At 50.2% G+C, this 15,338-nt stretch overlaps 1 protein-coding gene across 1 annotated transcript in view; it reads right to left on the bottom strand.

The window, feature by feature from the left end:
- The window catches only part of UNC5A (unc-5 netrin receptor A), a 106,183-nt gene extending 92,545 nt beyond the window's left edge, over positions 1-13,638 (bottom strand). The window contains exon 1 of the mRNA XM_036751713.1: positions 13,617-13,638. The gene's annotated coding sequence lies outside the window, so the exon portion shown is untranslated. The remainder of the gene's footprint in view (positions 1-13,616) is intronic.
- Between the last annotated feature and the right edge of the window lie 1,700 nt (positions 13,639-15,338).

The raw sequence follows: 15,338 nt of genomic DNA, 5'->3' as shown, positions 1-15,338 counted from the left end.
TATATCCCCAGTGCTTAGCATGATGCCTGGCACACAGTAGGAACTTAATAGATGCTTATCAATGGACTGATCTAGTCTAACTCTCTCATTTTAATCATCAGAAAACTGAGAACTAGGTTAAATCACTAGCCCAAAGTCGTACATGGAAAGATCCCCGGGTGAGTTCTTTGTTTGGGGAGGGGAGGCATGGATAAGATAAGAGAGTCTTCCCATTCTGGGAAAGAGGAAAACCAAAAGAAGGGAGAGTGGGGAGGGGAGTGAATGGCTGCCAAATAACTTCACAGATTTCTGACGGAGAACAGTGATATAGGTTCTAGGGTACCTGCCCTTATTTGGGAGCCCAGGCCTAGAGGGAGGGTTCCTTATCTCACAGTATCTCACCTTACCCCCAGCAGGTATTAATATCTTTTTCCAGAGTTTAAGAAAGGGGGAAGGGAGGGGAGCTCTTCCCTAGGGACTCCTCTCAGGCTAAGGGGGGAAAAAGTCAGGGAGAAGTTGAAGCTGTTAATTGCTAATCCCTGTGGACTCTGGGCTGGGGCCTTGGCAAACCTGCTCACGTGCCTACTGATTAAAACCAGATGGTTTCGATCTGCCAAGTGTCCCTAGGGTTCTTCGATTGCCTCCCTTGTCCCTAAACTAAGAAGTCCCACCCCAGCCCTTCTGGGCCTCCTTCTGGCTCAGAGATTGTCCCAGTCCTGATGGTGGTAGAAGCAGGGATGGGAGGCCTGTGCTAGGGCTTGAACCCCAAGGAGATGGGAATAGAAAGAGAGATGGCAAGTGGCCTCTACCCATCCTCCTTCAGAGAATGCCTGGGGGGCCCTCATCAGGTCCCTGAGGGTCAGAGTCTGAAACAATGAGCTGAGGCTAAGAGAAGGAAGGAAAGTGCAGTTGGGATCTCTGGGGACTGAAGAAAGAACGTGGATGTTCCCCTACTTAGCAACAGTTAGATTCATATAGAAAAGAACAGCAGGCACACAGAGCCCTCTGGCTACAGAGGTGAGGGATTTCTATTGTGCTGGAAGCGGCAGAGGTCTGGGTGATCTGTGAGAGTCAGCTTCTGAGGCCCCTACGGCTGGGCTTCAAGTAGGAAGGCACCAGGTGGGTGAGCCCAAGCCATTCCCTTCCCTTGAAACAAGGAAAGGGGACCAGGGCCCTAGACACCCTCCTCCCAGTCCCATCCTGTCTGTCTCTCTCCACCCTCCCTGGCCCTGCCCAGTGCTGAAAAGTATCTCGGAGCAGAAGACTAACTCCCCTTCCCCTTAATATCAGCTGGGAGCTTCAAGGTGACCCTGACCGAGGGGCCTTCCAGATGCTGAGCTGGGAAAAGGGCTGGGTAGAAGAAGCAAAAGCTTTAAGCTGCAGGAGAGGTTGTACCTTTCCTACCTGCTCTATGCTGCTAATGACCACTCCCTCCCCTCCTGCCTGCAGTCTGCATCACCCACTGGGAACCCAGGCCCCTACCTGATCTGGACCCCAGATCTGGATTTAGGGTGGGGGCTGGCAAGACTCCTAAGAGCAAGGAGCCTTACTGGGAAGGGAGGGCAAAGATTGGGAGAGACCTCTCTTTCTTTTTCCACCTGGCTCCTGGGCACTGAGACCGAAAGGAATGGGATAGGGGAGGAGCTCCCTGCCCCACGCAAACACACATCTCACCTACAGGAAAAGACAAAGGCAGCCAGGGCTCCTGCTCCCCCTCCCCAATCCTGCTCTCTTCTAATCCCATGGGAGGAAATCCAAACAAAGACACTCTATACCTCTTTCCTTTCTCTTTCTCCAACACACACACACTCCCCACAAATGTAAAAACAGAACTAGATTTAGAGATGGTGGTCCTGGGTTTGAATTTTGGCTTTTATACTTAGTACCTGAGTGACCCTCTTTAAGTGTCAGTTCCCTCCTCGGATAAATGAGGCATTTGTCCTAGGTGAGTGCTAAGTCTTCCCCACACTCTTTTACCAGTGTCCCTTTCCCAATCATTCTCCCTTGGGCAGGGCTGGGAGCTGGGGGCAGAGAGGGCTCTGTGTGACCCTAAACAGCCTTATATCAGAGCCAGAATAGCTCATACCCAGAGTTTAGAAACAAAAGCATCAGGGATGGCATGTCTTCCTTTCTGTACGCATGGGTCAGGTCTCATATGTGCCTGGCTGATCCTCAGGGAGGGCCTGTTTTTTTTTTTCCTTGGGTTTGCAGAAGGATGAAACAAAAACATTCTGATCTAGGCACAGGCTTACCTGGCCCGTCCCTCAGCAAACTGAGTGATGCCTGGAACCACCATGATCCCTGCTCCCACATCAGCAACCACCTTCACCAGCAGGTGCGGAGTCCCGCTGTGGGTGGAGCAGGTGGCAGGCAGATGTGTGCAAGACCGTTGGGAACACCTGCCACCCAGAGCAAAGGTGGTCTAGAAAAGGTCGTCAGTGTCTCAAGTCCCCACCCACCCACCTGGAAGTATGCACATGCAAGCAGCAGATCCTCACTATTCCTGTTCTTACAGTCACACCCCACCTCACAAAGCTCCTTATCTGTCCCTATAGACCCACCCTTCCTTCTGACCTCCCTATTTCTGTCGCAGTTCTGTTTTCCAGGTTAACCAGTTCTGAAAAGCAGGAGTCAGCCTCAACTCTTCATTCCTACTCTCTGTATCCAATTTGTTGCCAAGTTTTGTGGATTCAACTCCTCACAACCCCTCTGGAAACATCTCCTTCTCCCTATCCACACACCACAACCACCCTCAGGACCTCGTTGCTTCTCACCTGTGCTATCATTACAGAAGGCACCTCACTGGAACCTCTGCATCTCGTCTCTTTCCTCTCCAATAAATTCCTCACCCAGTTGCCAAATTGGTTATTTCTGAAACTCAGGTCTGACTGTGTCATTCCCTTGTTCAAGAAACCTCAAGTTCTTTATTGTCTTTAAGGACAAAATACAAACTCCTCTGTCTGGCACTGAAAGCCTTTCACGATCTGTTAAAATCGAAAGCCCTCTCTCTGGCATTCACAATCTTTCTCCCACCTCTCTTTCAGGCTGATTACCCATGACTCCCATGTATTCTACAATCCAGCCAAAGGAGCCCTCTTAGTCTTACTACTTCCTATCCACATTCCATCTCCTATCTCTGGGCCTTTTTGTTTTGGTTTGGTTTTTTTGTATCAGCTGTTTGTCCCCTAGGCCTGGAATGCCCTCCCTCCTCATTTCTGCCTCTTGGAACCCCTCCCTCCCTTCAAAGCCCAGCTCAAGTGACACCTCCTTCAAGGGACTTTTCCTGATTCCCTGAAGTAATTAGTGTTACCCCTTCACTAATTATTTTGTCGTAATAAATACAACTGCTTTGTATTTAGTTTTTGGAGACCTATCTGTGTACAAGTAGTTTATTCCCAGTAGAATATAAAATCCTTGAGAGTAGAGACTTTCATTTTTGTCTTTATATTCCCAGAATGTAGCAAAGGGCCTGGCACAGAGAAAGCACTTAATAAATTCTTCATAAAGTGAATTGAGTTGGATTGAGGCAAGGTGAGTTCCAACCCCTCAGATAAGGTCAGGATTTGTTCTAGCTGAGGACACCAAGATGATTGACCCCCAGGGACTGTGTCAACTCAATTCTGTTTAACTTTCATTAAGCCCTTACTGTATACAGTATTCCTGGTTGGTATTAAAAAAACCCCACAGGAGCTTGGACTGTAACAAGATGTAGAAACGTGAACAAATAACTATGAAATGAGGTAGAGGCAGATGAAATCTGATGGAAAGGGTTTTGTGGAGGAGCCAGCTGGCAGCAGGATCTGTCCTGGAAGGAGGAGAATGCTTTTAATAGATGGGGCATCCAGGCCTATGGGATGGTCATAGCAGAGAGCAAAGATGCAGAATGTTGTACTGGACAAAATACTAGATGGAGAGATGGGAAAGCTGGGCTTGGATCCCAGCTCCGCTGCTCCCTAGCTGTGTGCCTGTGAGCAAGGCCTTTCCCCTCTCTGAGTCTCAGTTTCCCCATCTGTAAAATGAGAAAATTGGACTAGGTGACCCTGCTCTATGCTGCTAATGACCACTCCCTCCCCTCCTGCCTGCAGTCTCCATCACCCACTGGGAACCCAGGCCCCTACCTGATCTGGAGCCCAGATCTGTATTTAGGGTGGGGGCTGGCAAGATTCCTAAGAGCAAAGAGCCTTACTGGGAAGGGAGGGCAAAGAGTGGGAGAAACCCTTCTAACCCTAAACCACAAGAATGAAAACAGTCCAATCAAGATAAGGCTGGAAAGGCAGTGGCACCCTCTGCCCAGGGCCTCAGGGACAAATCTCAAGGGACAACCTGAGACCTCTGTTCCAGTTCCGAAGGTCCAGAAAGAGGGGGAGCCAGGAATGAAGGGATTCATGACTCTCTCCTCTGCTCCCCTGGGGATATGTTCTTGGTTCTCTTTCCTCTACTGTAAATTTAAAAAATTTTATTTTTATCTAAACTTAACAAACACCGCATTTCCATATACATTGTAGAACAGAAGGAGGAGGACGTACAAGAAACTGCAAATCTCCATTCTGTACAGCTTGCTTTTATTTTTAACTGTATAATACATTTAACATGTAACTCTCAAAGCTGTCCTGCTTGTCTGTGATTCCTTCTCACCTTTCTATTTCCTTCTTTTTGGGGGGGGGGGCAGGTAGGAGGGGAAGAGCAGAGACCCTATCCTTATCTCTTCTTCTCTTTCCCAAATTGAAGAAAAGAAAGAAGAAAAACAAAACCCCTGTAACACATTCGTAATCAAACAGATGCCCCCATTGGCCATCTCCAAAAATGTATGTCTTATTCTGCCTCCAGAATCCATCACCTCTCTGTCAGGAGGTTTGTGACCCCAGTGGCCAGTCAACTAGTATTTATCAAGTGCCTACTATGTGCTACGCACTGTGTTAAGTGGTGGGGATACAAAGAAAAGCAAAAAAAAAATAGTCCCTGTTCTCAAGGAGCCCACAGTCTAACGAGTGAAAGGCTGATGGTTAGTAAGGCTACAAAGACGCCTCCCTGAAGAAGATGTCTAAGCTGGCTTGTCCTGCAGTCATCCGGGGTTGTGACTTCAGACTCCCCTTGTGGTCTGAATGGTGAGAGAAGATCAATCTCCAGGCAGTGATGGGGGACAGGGATTCCTGAACCCCTCCTCTGACCTGTGAGATCTGTGCAATAAGCTGGTGGCCAAGTGGCCACGATCCAAGCATCCAAGGTGTAGTTATTAAACAACTCATATACAATGTACTGAACCACGAGCAGATAACAGTAAGAGCTGATGTTTACTTTAGGGTGCACTGTGGCAAAGCAGATAGAGAGCCAGACTAAAGGTCAGGAAGACCTGGCATTCAATCGCCTCTGACACATGCTGGCTGTGTGGCCTTGGGCGAGTCACTTTAATGTCTCAGTGCTCCCAGGCAATTCTCGAAAACCCTAAAATTGCTGAAGAGTCGCCCTTGGTATGGGGAGTTTCCTAACTATCCCCTATGGTGATCTCCACATGCTAATGAATTCATTATAAAACATTATATTATAGAATATGACATGCTATGATGTTTTATAACATATATGATATTATGGTCCAGATTTTTTTTAAAAAGGGTTTCCAAAGGGATTTCCCTGCATTGTCTCATTAAGAGGCAGCTCTCTTAAGACTGTAAATCATGGAGATGTGCTGATTTGCAAATGGAAGAGGAATGTCCTCACTGGTAAGATCATACAACGGGTTTTTTTTTAATTTGGTACATAAATATTATTGTTGCTCGTTGTAAATTTCATTATTCCCATTTTACAGATATGGAAACTATTATGAAAAAATACAAAATAAGTTTTTTAAAAAGATATGGAAACTAGATTCTGAGTGGTAAAATGACACCAAGCCCGTGGTCACATACTCTTCTTAAGCTTCCAGGGTGGGATCTAAGTCTGGATCCCTGCTGACTTCCAGTTAAGTAAACACTGGCCTCTGGTCTATACCATGTCATCTTACAAATCAAGCTGGTTTTTTTCTTAATTCAACTGAACAAACATTTATTAAGCTCCTCCTTTGTATAAACCACTAGAAAAACCAACACAACCAAGACAACTGATCGAAGGACTCTGAGCAAAAACAAGCCTCCAAATTTTCTCCAACCATGGAATGGGAGCCCAAAGTCTATCCCTGAGTCATCCCCGGCTTCTTGTTGTTGGTCTGCCTGAGTTGGGAGGGAGTCTGTAAGAATGGCAGGGTCAGCAGAAGACAGTGCCAAGGGCCAGGCATGTGATCGTAGGCAAGTCACTTTAACCTCAGTTTCTCTATCTGCAAAGAGGGAAGATCCCAGAGATGCCAGATGAAGAGTCATGAGACCCAAATGGGAAAATAAGTGTTTCCTTTTAAAGAAAAGTTGACCCCCTCCCTCCTCCTCCTCCTCCTCCCTAGTTTTCTCACTTCGTCTCTGCCTCCTCACTGTAAAATGAAGGGGGAAGGGTGAGACTGGAGTAGAAAATCTCTGAGGACCTTTCTGGCTCCAACATTTTGTGAGTCTGAGTTATCAAGTCTTCCTGAGGGGCAGGATGAGAGTGTTTTGGGAAAAGGGAAAGGAATCAGCATTAATATAGTGCCCATCATGTACCAGGCAGTGTGCTAAACGCTTTCCAAGTATCTCAATTGGTCCTCACAACTTCCCTGAGAGAGAGGCAGGTGCTATCATCACCCCCTTTTACAGCTGAGGAAACTGAGGCAGACGGCGGTTGCCCAGGGTCACATAGCTAGTAAGTGACTGAGGCCAGATTCAAACTCAGGTCTTCCTGACTCCAGGCTGGGGCCTCTATCCACTGGGCCACCTAGCTAGGGACTGTGCAGGTGGAATTCCAGCGACTCGTAGAAAAGAAACAGCAGCATATCCGTGAACACCTGGGGGCAGAATACCTGAGCGAGCAACACATACATGCAGATGTATGCGGGTACATACCCTTGCATCACAAATATGGCTCTCTTTAAACCTCAAAGAACCAGATAAATGACAAAGGCCTATGAGTCAGTCCCCTGCTGTGGCTCTTTATGACTTACTGCTAGAACCAAATGCAAATTCCTTTACTTGGCATTTAAAGTCCTTCAGAGCCAGGTACAACCCACCTCTCCAGCCTTATGACACATGACTCCCCTTCATGCATGCTAAGGTCCGGCCACACACAAAGAAGGAGGGAAACAAGCATTTATTAAATGCCTACTACGTGCCAGGCACTGTGCTATATCATCTCATTGGATCCCCACAGTAACCCTGGCTATTATCACACCCATTTTATGGTGAAGATACTAAGGCAGACAGAAGTTAAGTGCTTTGCCCTGAGTTACACAGCTAGGAAGTGTTTGAAGTTGGATTTGAACTCAGTACCTTCTCCACCGAATCATTTAGTTGGCTCTGTACTCCATCATTCACCTCCTGACTCCATGCCCTTGCACACGTTGTATTCCTGGCCTAGGAAAGAACTCCCATCCGCTCTAGGATCCCTAGCTTGCTTTGAGACTCAGCTCAAGAGCCACCCTCTCCATAAAGACTTTCCCTGCCTCTGCCTCTGCCTCCTGGTTCCTCCTCCCTAGTGTCACCTTAGGTTCATTTTGTGTCTGCTGACTTATGTACGGATATGTTATTATTTACTTATCTATGTTGGCTCCTCCATTAGAATGTAAGCTCCTTGAGGTCAGGGACGGTTTAATTTTTCTCTTGATGTTCCCAGGGCCTAACAGCACTGTGCTTAATAAATGTTGCTTGAATGATATAAACCACATCCTGGTACCTGAGTAAGGGTGTGTGTGTAGCCAGCTCCCTTCCCCTCTCCAGGATACACATTCAGTCTAAGGGCCCCTCCCCAATGCCCTGAAGAGCAGAAGCAACAGGTTTCCTCAAACCATTCCTGATGTTCTAGGACACACCTGCTAGCTGGTGATCCCTTCCTGTCCTGTTCTCTGGCCAGAGCAGCTGCCTACGCTCCCTGCTATAGGTGGGGAAAGAGAACCAACCTTCCTTCTCATAAGATCCACTTCCATGTGGGTGCCAACACATTTCCTGGGACCATACATGAATTCATGGGAAACCATCAATGCTAGTTTGCGTCACTGGAGTCTGGAAGACTCATCTTCCTGAATTCAAATCTGGCTTCGGACACTTACTAGCTGTACAGCCCTGGGCACGTCACTTAACCCTGTTGGACTCAGTTTTCTCATCTGTAAAATGAGCTGGAGAAGGAAATGGCAAACTACTCCAGTATCTTTGCCAAGAAAACCCCAAAGGGGGTCACGAAGAGTTGGACACCACTGAAAAACGACTGAACAACAGGTGTAGAGAGGAGGAGATGGCAGTGGGGAGACTGTAGCAGTGCATCATGGTCCAGTGGAAAGAGAACTGACTGAAGAGTCAGAGGACCTGGGTTAAGAAATTTAATCTCCCTGAGTCTCAGTTTCTTTATCTGAAAGGGAAGAGGGTTGGATTGGGTGGCCTCTGAGGTCCTTTCCAGGCTAGATCTCTAAGCCAGAGGTGAAGGATTTAGAAACCAAAATGTCAGGACTGGATGGGACCTCAGGCATCATCTAATCCAACCCTCTCGTTATGCAAACATCAAAACTGAGAGGGGGAGGTGGGGTGGTGGTGGTGAGAAGTGCTTTTCTTGAGGCCATATAACCATTCAGTGACCGAGGTGTGCCTCACGCCCAAGCTCTCCCTACTTCTTGTTCAGGAAAACAGATAAGGGTGTAGGTGGGCAGAGAGGAAGGGAAAGGCCATTCTAGGGGAAGGGAGCAAAAGAGCAAAGGGAAAGCAGGCAGGACTGGGACTGAGGGTTTGTATTAGGTAGTAGTGGGAAATGAGGCTGGAAAGTTAAACTGGGGCCAAATGGTACAGAGCCTTGAATGACACACAAGTTGGGATTTGATCATAATGGCTATGATAATAATAAAAAAAAACCCAGCCATGATTCACATTTATGGTGCACTTTAAAATTCGAAGAGTATCTTTCTCACAATAGCACCACTAGCTATGCAGGCCACATACCGTCCTCACTTAGCAGAGGAGGAAACTAAGGCCAGAGAGGTTAAGTAACTTGCTCACAGTCACATAGCCAATTAAAGAACAGAGCTGGGATTCAAATCCAGGTCTTCTGACTCCAAGTCTAGCACTCTTTCCACTTTATTGAATTAATTATAATCATTCATTCAGACCATTTATAAGGTACCCATGTGCCAAGCACAGTCCTAGACACTTGGGATACAAAGACCAAAAAAAAAAAGAAACAATCTCTACCTTCAAGTATCTTACATCCTGCATTTTTTGAAGGGGGGTGGGGAGAGGAAGAATACAATATATATATACTGATATGCAAATGCAAAGTATATACATTCAGAGTAAATACAAAATAATTTGGGGGGAAGCATCAATCAATGGGGGGAATCCAGAAAGGCTTCAAATAGGAACTGAGCTTTGAAGGTATCTGAGCAACAGAGTGCCTTTCAGAAAATGTGTACAAAAGGGATTTGGAAGGGCAGAGCCTCCTGGCACTGGGTGAGGAAGATACAGGGTGCTGGTTGGGAGGCTGGGCCAGTGGTGATGGGGGACTGGATGTGGGGGGAGGAGAGGGGCTGAAGAGGAAGATATGACTCCAAGGTATATTTCGGAAGGAAAAAAAATGACAGGACTTGGCAACTGATTGGATGTGAAGCGTGAAGGAGAGAAAAGAGGCAAAGAGGACACAGATCTGAGGCTGAGAGGATGGTGGTGCTTTTGTGAGAAATGTCAGAGCCAGGGAAAGCACACAGGAAACCTTAGAGCATCAGGGCGGAGAGGTACATCCACAGAACTACATCTACACATAAAGTCATCGAGCCATGCCCACAGACACAGCCCTGGACATATTACTCACCGCCCCCACCCCCTAGTTTGCACTGGCCGGGCTTGATGCCTTAATGCTTAGAGTTGATGGGGGCCAAGTGGGGGAGACCCTCTTGTTCTTTGGGCCAGTATACAGAGAGGGGCCCTCTTTCCCCTCCATGGGAAGAGTGATACGTGTAGGGGTGTGTGTGTGTGTGTGTGTGTGTAAGAGAGAGAGGGGAAGAAGAAAAGGAGAGAGAGAAAAAGAGAGAGGGAATGAGAGAGAGGAAGAGAGACAGAAAGAGAGAGAGGGAGAGAAGAAAGAGAGAGGGGAAAAGAGAGAGCAAGAGGGAGGAAAAGAGGTAGAAGAGAGGGAAAGAGAGAGGAGGAAAAGAGACAGGAGCAGAGAGAAAGAGAGAGAGGGAGAGAGAGGGAGAGAAGAAAGAGAGAGGGGAAAAAAGAGAGCAAGAAGGAGGGAAAGAAGTGGAAGAGAGGGAAAGAGAGAGGAAAACAGAGAGAGGAGGAGAGAGAAAGAGAGGGAGGGAGAGGGAGAGAAGAAAGAGAGGAAAAAGAGAGAGTGGGAAAGAGAGAGGAAGAGAGAGAGAAAGGGAGAGAGAGGAAGAGAGAGAGGAAGAGAGAGGAAAAGAGAGAGAGGGAAAAGAGGGAGAGAGGAAAAGAGAGAGGAAGAGAAAGAGAGAGAGGGAGAGAAGAAAGAGAGAGAGAGGAAAAGAGAGAGAGAGGAAAAGGGGGGGGTGTCTGTGTGTAAAAGGCCTACATGGAAGAAGAAAACAGAAATGAAAATGTGCTTGATAGAGAAGGATGCATGTATAAAGAAAGAAAAACAGATAAGAACAGGGGTATATGTGTAAGAGATGGGTGTATGTGAGGGAGAACTAGACAAACAGGAGGGTGTATGTGTAAAAAAGGATAGGGAGAAAGAAAGAGAAACAGATATGAGGGTGTGTGAGAGAGGGATGGATGTGTATAAGTGGGAGATGGGTGTGAGTATTTGAGATAGAAGGTTATAGGAGAGGGGTGTGGGTGAAAGAAATTGGTATGTGAGAGGAGGAGGACTGGGGTCAGGGCTGGGTCAGGCCTGGGGAGGTTGGGGGTGGAGCTATGGTCTCAAATGAAGTGGCATCAAACACTGAGCTGGGGCACCCAGCTCCCCCTGCCGACACAGATACCCACACAGACCTGCATCCTTCACTGAGAACACAGCTGAGACGCTAGGGCTAGGGGTCACTCCTGGGCCACCCAGGCTCTTCCTACCTATGCTACCCACGCACAACAGACCACCCTGAGTGTTTGGAGAAAGGCCTTTAGAGCGCCCACCTTGGCTCCTTTCTCCTCCTCTCCCCTCCCTTCCCCTCCCCTCGGACTGAGAGGCAGACAGGGGTGGGGCCAGGGCTACCCCCAGACACACACATACACATGCTGGGCAACCCTGGCCACTGCCCAACAGGTGCCTGCTCTGATACCCTGCTCTCCCCTACTGCCTCTCAGTTTATCCCCTTACAAAGCTCAATTCTCTCTCCACACCCCCCAGGAATCTGCCAGTGACTGGTACCAACCCTCCGCAAGGCTGTGCCGTCCTGACTCACTGGCAGCCCCCACCACGTTCATCTGTGCAACACACAAACATATAACCCTCATACACGTGGTACAAATTGCAAATACACGGAGCCATCTGGGCAACATGCAAACACCCCCCAGTTGATCCATACAACATATAAACACATGTGTACCCTCACCCAGATGTTCAACATCACATACAAACACATCCATCTGTGCAACATACCAACACATGATCACCTGTCACACAGGACCACTCATGCAATATGCATCCAGAACACACATGACCATCCACACAACATTCTCCATCACATACATGACCATCCATGCAACACACAAACACATCCATCCATCACGCAAATGACCATCTATGCAACAGGGAAACAGTCAATTCCTCAACTCGTTCACATAACATGCATACATGTGTATCACCACAATGCCATCTATGTAACCTGCAAACACCCCTCAATACATGTTCATTTGTGTAACATGTGACGACATAACACAAAGATGGGGGAGTGAGGGAAATCCTAGGACAGAAGGGCTAACTTAAGTGTAAAGGACAGAGAAGGGTGGGAATGAAGCAGAAGGGGTCTTAGGGATGCTGAGGGGCAGGATGGAGTAGGGAGGAGGCAATAGGAGGCTGGTTGAAAAGGGGCAGGGGAATAGGAGGGGTAGAGGTGGGGTAGAAGAAAGGCTGGAAGGAACATGAAAGGAGACAGAAGGGAGTGGGGGGTGATGGAGAAGTGGGAAATTGAGGTAGGGGACTGGAGTAGTACTTAGAGAAAGGAAGGGACAATAGAAGGATTGGAAAGACTGGGAGAAAGGCCCAGCGGGAGGCATTGCTCCCTAGAGAGACCATTTAAGGAAATGGGCATCAGCATCAATCAGGCAGCACTTCCCCCCAAGGAGCTCTAACCAGCAGACTCTCCCAATAAATCCTGCAGCACAAGGCCTCTGGCCCCTTGAGTTACCCCTGCGCCTGTGAATACTGTGAATGACCGCTATGACCAAGACCACCTCTGGCAACAGCTTCCTTCAATCAAACATTGACTAGCTGTCCCTCCAGTGCCCCAAGCCAGGCTCTGTGAAGCCCTGTCCTCTACCTGGAACAAGGGACCCTAGGAGAAAAGGGAACGGAGCCTGAGGGAGCTTAGAGCAGCTTCCCTGGAGACTGAAGGTGCCCTGGGCTGGTAGCTGTCCCATCTCCTGGGGCTCAAACCAGTCACTTACTGCCCCTAAGGGCAGAGGAAGAAAGAACCAGGATGGGCAGGGCAGAGAAAAGATAGGGGCTCTGATCAAGAAGGACGAAAGATGGAGAGAGGGAAGGGGGGCAAGGATGGAGAGGAGACAAGAGGGAGGCAGGGGCTCCACTCAACTCATAGCTAATGAAGGAAAAAAGAATGTTTTCCTGTGAGATCCCTGGAGGGCACTGCTACTGTGTCCATATGGAAGCCTATCTTAGGTATGCATGGGGCATGTTCGACCTGCACTGGAGGTGGGCAGGCAGTCAGGCTGGCCAGCCAGATGTGTGCAGATCCCTGTGTGCCTGCTAAGCCCATCACAGAGCAGGCTGGTGAGTGGAGCATCTTTGTGGAGAGGGGGCCGAGGGGTGGAACAGATGGGATTCGGGCAGGAGAGGGGATGCTATAGTTTCAGTAGGGGACACACACTAGCGACAGGTCTATCGACTTCCCTGGGTTTTCTACTACTGAGATCAGAACCAGGACACAGAGTCCTCCTTTCTGTCCTTCTCCGCGGCCCCCCCCCCCCCACTCCCACCCCCACAGTGGCCTTCGGGTCCCAGCACACCAGCTTGCAAAGTTCATTCGCCCAGGGCTCCACCAAGAACGCCCGCTCTAGGGCATCTATCTTACCCCCCCCCCCCGCCCCCGCCCAGGTGCTCCGGACGGCTTCGCAGAACCCAGAATTAGGCAGTGGGGAGGGAGGGAGGGGGTCCGGGGAGCGGAGGAGGCGGTGGTGGGGATGGGAGAGGGAGCAGGAGGTAGTGGCGGAGGCGCCAGTGGGGAAGAAGAAGGGGCCCGGGGAGGTGGGCGCAGGGCAGCGGGGAGCCGCATCTCGGCCCGCAAAGTTTGGCCTCGGGGGCCCCGGGCCATGAGGAGCGGGCTCTCCCGGCGGGGCGCGCGCCTGGACCCCCGCACCCCCAACCCCGGACCCACGGAGCCCGGGCCGCGCACGCGCCGCGTGACTCACCCGAGGCGCGGAGTCGGACGGTGAGGACGAGGGCCAGAAGCGCGGGCCACAGGCCCCGCGGAGAGCAGCCCATGGCCAGGAGCGCGGGAGAAGGATGCGGGCAGGAGGGTGCGGGCAAGAGGGTGCGGGCGCCCCGAGCCCAGAGCCCCGCGCCGCTCAGCGCCTCAGCCCCGTGCCCCGGCCCGGGCCGGCCCCGGTGTCCATGCCCCGGGGGCCGCTGCCCTCCCCGGGGCGGGCCGGCTGCATAGACGCCACTCCCCGGCCGCGCCGGCCCGCGCGTGGCTTCCCTGGGCGCCGGGTCCGCGGCAATGCAGGCGGAGCGCAGCGAGCGGAGCCGCGCGGAGCCGCAGCCAGGGAGCGGAGCTGGGGGGGCGGGGGCGGGGGGGGCGCCGCAAAACCCGGACTGGAGCCCGCGGACCGGAGCGGCGACGGCGCCCGCGCCCGAGCAGGCGGGTAGGAGGGGCCGCGCTGCGCTGCTGAGAGCCCTGGCCGCCCCCAGCTCTGGGGATCCCTCCCGAGGCGGGGAAGGGAGGCCCTCCTCCTCCTCCTCCTCCTCCTCCTCCTCGTAGATGCCCCCGGGGGAGGGGGCAGAAACCTGGGCTGGATCCCACACCCCTGGAATGACGGTAGAATCATAGCACTGTAGTGCTGGCAAGTGACCTAGGAATCATCTGGTCCTCCCTAGTTTTACAGATGGGGAAACTGAGGCGCGGAATCACGGAATGTCCGAGTTCGGTGGGCACTCACAGGTCATTTAGTCCAGTCCCATACATAGGTGGAGATGGGGCGGGGGGGCGGAGGGAAGGAGAAGAACAATTTGTCCAAGGTCGCACAATTAAAAAGTATCAGAAGCCCTGCGTGAACCCAGCTGGTGTTCTGAGTCCTGAACGCCGACAGGTATTTGAGGGGACAGGGACTAGGCTATATACACGCAATGGCCCCACAGGCTCCTGTGTTCGAGGGAACATGCCGCCACACCCATTCACGCACATACAACAAAGGGGTCTCTCCCCGACCGTCCCTCCCCTTCACACCACTGGGATATGGCTTCTTGGAGGTCCCCTCCACACTTTCCCCGCTCTCCATTACAGATGAAGTCAGTTGATCTTTCTAGGGAAGCACTCACAAAAAGGTAGAGTGAGGGGAAGATGTGAAAGATGGAGGGGCATCCTTGCCACTGAGTCTTGCTGAAAAAGAGTGGTGGTCATCTGGAGGTGAGCCCTTTCCCAACCGCCAGAATTGGGAGATTTCCCTTCCCACCCTACTCCCCAACCTGGTCGCTGTGCTTTCCATGACCCATTTGTAGACAGATGGGGGTCTTTGGAGTAAAAGAATAAATCATAAGATTTTAGAGCCAAAAGGGACCTTAGATTATGTAATCCAACCTATTTACTTTTGCAGAGAACGAATCTGAGGACCAGAGAGGTCCAGTGATTTGCTCAAATTCACAGAGCTTTATATTGCAAAGCCAGGATTTAAGCCTAGGTTTTCTGACCCCAAATCCAGAAAAGATTGAGAAAGCCTTTCTACAACTGGCAGAACAAAGGAGAGGGAAGGTTTAGTCTCTAGCATGCCCTGTCTTCAATTCAATTTTTAAAATCTGTATTGACCACCTTCTGTGTGCAAAGCACTGGGTCTGGTACTAGGAGAGATGCAAAGGAGAAATAAAGCATAAATCTTGCCTTTACAGGGCAAAAAAAAAAAATTACTAAATTACTAACA

The sequence above is a fragment of the Trichosurus vulpecula genome, chromosome 3 (genome assembly GCF_011100635.1).
Source record: "Trichosurus vulpecula isolate mTriVul1 chromosome 3, mTriVul1.pri, whole genome shotgun sequence".
Taxonomy (NCBI): Eukaryota; Metazoa; Chordata; class Mammalia; order Diprotodontia; family Phalangeridae; genus Trichosurus; species Trichosurus vulpecula.
This window is presented reverse-complemented; position numbering and strand designations above follow the sequence as displayed.